The sequence below is a fragment of the Galeopterus variegatus genome, unplaced genomic scaffold, assembly GCF_000696425.1.
Source record: "Galeopterus variegatus unplaced genomic scaffold, G_variegatus-3.0.2 Scaffold985, whole genome shotgun sequence".
NCBI lineage: Eukaryota > Metazoa > Chordata > Mammalia > Dermoptera > Cynocephalidae > Galeopterus > Galeopterus variegatus.
Genome location: NW_007727096.1, coordinates 13144 through 18832, shown reverse-complemented (window position 1 = coordinate 18832; position 5689 = coordinate 13144).

Here is a 5689-nt window from a genome sequence, read left to right as displayed (position 1 = left end):
GTTGCTCCCGTGCCTCGCTCAGCCAGTGAGCGGGAACCGGTCTGTATGTGGGATCCGAACCCTCGGGCGGGAGCGCCGCCGCGCCTCCCAAGCGGCGCACTATCCAGTGCGCCACCGGGCCGGCCCAACTGTGGTATAATTCTATCTGGATGGTTCCCTTTAGAATTATATAATTTTGGAAAATACAAATCAAGCAATAGGGCAGTTCTGTAGCACAGTCATCCCACAAAAGTAGGTGTCATCTTGTTTCCTCTCTGATCAGAGACTAATCTGGTTTCAAACCCAAGATTAAATTTGGAATTGAAGTAGAACCACAAATCTCATCTGTATTTCTGTTTTTTTCTTATCTAGAGGATTTATAGGATGGTCCTAAGGAGTTCGGTAAATTGTGGACCAAATTTCTTTTTTTCTTTTTTTTGTCCTTTTCAAGACCGGCCACACCGCGCTCAGCCAGTGAGCACTGTGAGCGCACTGGTCATCCCTATATAGGATCCGAACCCGTGGTGGGAGTGCTGCTGCGCTCCCAGCGCCGCACTCTCCCGAGTGCGCCACGGGCTTGGCCCTGTGGACCAAATTTCTTAGCCCTAAAACTGATCCAGCCTTTCTGGGACCTTCTAAATTGACTCCATAATTCATATCAAAGGGTGACTCAGAACCATGAGACACTTCTCTACAGTAGCATTCATATGCACAAAGACAACCCAGAGGCTGCTTCTGGCCTGAACTCTAATCCAAAAGCACTAGAGAGATACCATTATCATAACTCTTCACTTCCTTTTACCCAATTTTAAATACACTTGTTTCTTAAGCTCTGTTTTGCATGTCAGGGGCCAGGAAAAGAGTAGCGGGATTTTGGAGACCCAAGGTTTTGGAGGAAGGAATTTTCAAGCTCAATTCTGAAAATATAAATTTATTAAAGAGTGGAATAAGGGAGTAGTCATGGCACCTTTTAGTAACAGTAACTATGACTATTATTTATGAACTCTTCACATGAGTGCCTGAAATTTTGAGATGCTCACTAAAGAGTTGTTTGCATTTTATATTTTAGTTCCTCTGTGGCAGTTTTTAAAAATTAATGATTTGTATTAATTTTAGAATCCCTGAGAATAGTTAATTAAGTTGAAATCAGAAGTATGATCTATTAATTTGTTAGCTTTGATTTACTTTAGTCTTAATAGACTTTGTTACTATGTTATATTTAAGAGAATCCATACATATTTTCTAATCCAATCCCCTTTTATAAGGGTCAAATTAAAGCTGAGAGAAGTTATTTTATAAGGGAATTGGCCCAGGCTCATATAATTAGTTTACATTGACTAATTCCCCAGTTCAATAACTTTTTTCACTCAGCAGCATGATTTCAAATTTTTAAAAAATTTATTCTACTTATTCAAAGTATGATTTCCTTTTGGTTTCTTTTTTTTAATTTTAATTTTTTTATCTTTTTCGTGATCGCAACCCTTGGTGTGGTGTTGCCCACACCGCACTCAGCCAGTGAGCGCACTGGCCACTCCTATACAGGATCCCAACCCACGGCGGGAGCGTCGCTGCACTCCCAGCGCTACACTCTCCCGAGTGCGCCACGGGCCAGCCCTGGTCCCTTTTTTTTAAAAAAGATGACTGGTAAGGGGATCTTAATCCTTGGTTTGGTGTTGTCAGCAGCACGCTCAGCCAGTGAGCGAACCGGCCATCCCTATATAGGATCCGAACCTCTGGCATTGGTGTTAGCAGCACCGCACTCTCCCGAGTGAGCCATGGGCCGGCCCTCTTTTGGTTTCATCTTATTCTCTGACGGGAGGATTTAAAGTAAAGAAAAGGCCTTCTAAGACAAAAAGAACTGGCTAAATTAGTATAATATGCTATTGATAACTCAGATAAATAGGATAATAGTCTACCTAGAACAAACAAAACATTTGAAAGGAGATGTCCCACAGTCCATGTTATGATGTAATTAAAGATTTTTAGGTTTATTTTCATTGTAAGAGACACAATCAGGGCCGGCTATGTAACTGTGAGACCCAGTGCCAAATGAAAATGTGGTGCCTTGGCTAAAGTAAGGAAGTCAATCTTTTATTCTTATGGTCCTGCCTTTTCCACCCATGGTGGGCGAGTGACCTCAAGGGACTGAAATCTACAGCACTGGGACACCTTATATACCTGGGTCAGGGGTGGGCTAGAGAGCCCTGAAAGTTACCTGGTGTGTGCTGCCAGCCCAAGGCAGGGCTTACTGCTTCTTTGCCCTGCCTTTGTTTTTTGGGCTTTGGCCCTCCCCACCAGCATCCAGGCCCCACCCAGAGACTGAAAGTGACACTGAGGGATAGTGAGCCTCCTCTGCAACTCTCCTGCCAGTGCAATCTCCTTGCTGCTCTGGGCAGAAGCCAATAGTGGCCAAGAACATGGCTGGGATGAGGGAGATCAGGCAGGGCCAAGGTCACTAGAGGGCAGGGAGCTAGTCACTGAAAACCAGTTGGGGGAGGCAGGGAGATGGGCTCCAAGTCCCTGGTGCATGCTCCATCATCCTACTGGACTTCATTTGCAAAACAAATTCATTAGCTCAGTTGGGTAGAGTGTGGTGCTGATCCCTGTGCTGGCCAGCTGCCACCAAAACAACAGCAGCAACGACAAAAACACAAATTCAAAGATAAAATTATTAAGAATTTCAAGACAGTGCTCACAAAGCATTAAACCTCAAGCACAGGGCCCTTCTGAGCAGCAGGGTTCTATGCAACCATATTGGTGGCAGCACATGGCATGCCCCCCAACCCCCCATACATCTGACCTTACAGGCATGGTGCTATGATTCAGTGGTTTTTGAGGGCTATACTTCCTGGTTGTATGCTAGTTGTCCCAGTAAATCCATAAAACTTTCATTCATGATTTTTTTTTTTTAAAGATGACCGGTAGGGGGATCTTAACCCTTGACTTGGTGTCTTCAGCACCACGCTCTCCGAAGTGAGCCACGGGCCAGCCCTCATGATTTATCTTTAAGTGATTTAAACCTCTCTAAGATGTCTTAAAATTCTTTACAAAATAGTTAATGAATAGATGGCAAACTTTTTTTTAAAGGAAGAACAATTTCATAATACACATATTTACTAAAGTCATAAAAGTGTTCTAGTACACTAAACATCTCTTCCCTTAAAACGTGTTTCACTAATGAAACTCTTACATTTCAGTATTTTAATCATAATTGCCAAAGATTTTTCTGCTGGATGGTAAAATGGATTTTTTCTCTGAAATATAATAAAACCCTATGAAATATTTCAGTGATATGAGTCATTCACTTATTCATATGAGTAGACATTTAGATAATAGAAGTAGTTAACAGAAACCTGTGAGAAATATATTAATTCCTGTGAAGGAGGAAGGAAGAAATCCTACAGATGTATTTTAAGTGTAGTTAAGTGTTCCCTGCCATTTAAAATTATCAAGATTATTCTGTTCTGCTCCTTTCTTTCCAAAAGGCTACAGAAAATTACTTTGACAAAATCATGTATCATATTTTTGCTGTTAACCTCTTCTACATCCCATTTCATGAAAATAGCAATCAGTGGCCAAGAGTATCCTTATTCTTATCAACCTTGTAATATACAAGTGAGACTTCTTATTACCATGCACCATAGTATTTAGCTAGCAGTTTTGTCAAATTAAAATGTCTTTGTTTGCAATATTATTGAAACTGACAAGAAACAGATTGTTGTAAAAAATTAGCAAGGTTTGGAAATCATACATGCTATATAGGTCAGTTAATATTCATCATATAAGTGCTAAAGGTATTAATGCATAATTAGAAAAACTGGTACATTTCAAACTTTGCAATTCATATTATTAAATGAACGTTAGTATAGTTTGCAGTAATAAAAACCCAGTTAATCTGTTGTGAAGCTTGAAGTTTTATAAAATCTTCAACATAATTTAAAACAAAAGTATGAACAAAATTAGGTAATTCTAGAACCCGATTTTTGTGAAATGAATGGTGATCTGTCTGCTGTAAAGATATCTGTTTTATGCTTTAGCTCTGAAATTCGCTATTTTGGGGAGAGTTATATGAAGCCAATTTTAGTAGAAGCTACAAGAATTGAAGAATTTTTATTCTTCAAAATCACATACCTTTCAAGATAGATTGTCTACCCCATTGCTATACGTACACACAGAGCTACATTATTGTGAATAATTTCAGTTTTATATTATCCAGTCTCTTATGGTTCAATGGAAAAATTTTTAAATCTTTTTATCTTTTACAAGGAAGCGAGCTATTTATTTTGTTGTTTCTCACAAAGAAATCATTTTAGATTACTAAATACATAAATATAATCCCTCCAGGTTATATCCTGGGTATACAGTGTTTCCCCTGTTTATAAGAGTAATTTCTTCTTGAAAAATGCTTTCTATTGGGTAGTGAATAATATGAGGGGATTACTGTTGTTTTGTTGAATATGATAACAATATTATGATGATATAGCAAAATGTCCTTGTTTTTTAGAGATATGTACTAAGGTATTTAGGGGTTAAATATTATGACTACTGTAATTTTGCTTACAATTCTGTAGCATAAGAATCATATGAGAAGAAAATAAGGTAAAATGGAAGCTATGGTTATATCTAATTAGTGGCTATTTGTATATTTATTATACCATTCTTCATACTGTTTGTCATTTCCATAATAAAGAGGGAAAAAATACGCTTTTCAATAAAAATGAATGAGAATTGTGCATTCATAGCGATTACTAATAAAATGATCAGTGTTCTATAGTCTTGTTTATCTTGCGGAAATTCATGTATACCATAGCTATCATTTTTTTTTATACCTTTCTATATTTTATGTTAAAATGTTCAAATATGAGGAAATACATCTATTGCTACTGACTTCCTGTAAGATTTTTTTTTTTTCCTTTTTTGTCTTTTTTCGTGTCCGGCAATGGACCGCAACCCTCAGTGTCGCGCCCGTACCAGACCAGGACCAGCAACGGAATCGCAACCCTCGGTGCTGCGCCCACCCCTCGCTCAGCCAGTGAGCGGGAGCCGGTCTGTATGTGGGATCCGAACCCTCGGCGGGAGCGCCGCCGCGCTCCCAAGCGGCACACTGTAGCAGTGCGCCACCGGGCCGGCCCTGAAAGATTTTTTTTTTTACAGATTAATTTTGGAGGATGTATATTCTTTCAAATAATTTTAAACTTATTTCTTAAGATTTGTATTCACACAGCTATAAACCATGGAATGCTGTATTGCACAACTGTCTTGCATGGTAAGGCTTTTTTTATTTTTTTGAGACCGGCTACATGGCGCTCAGCCAGTGAGTGCAGTGGCCATCCCTATATAGGATACGAACCTGCGGCGGGAGCGCTGCTGCACTCCCAGCGCTGCACTCTCCCGGGTGCGCCATGGGCTCGGCCCTTGGTAAGGCTTTTTTTTTAAAAAAAAGATATTTGGTACATTTTTTTTTTTTTTTGTCTTTTGTCTTTTTCCATGTCCGGCAACGGATCGCAACCCTCAGTGTTGCCCCCGTACCGGACCGGGGACCAGCAACGGGATCGCAACCCTCGGTGTTGCTCCCACGCCTCACCCAGCCAGTGAGCGGGAACCGGTCTGTATGTGGGATCCGAACCCTCGGGCGGGAGCGCCGCCGTGCTTCCCAAGCGGCGCACCTATCCCGCGCGCCCCCCGGCCCGCCCCCCTTGGTACATTTTTT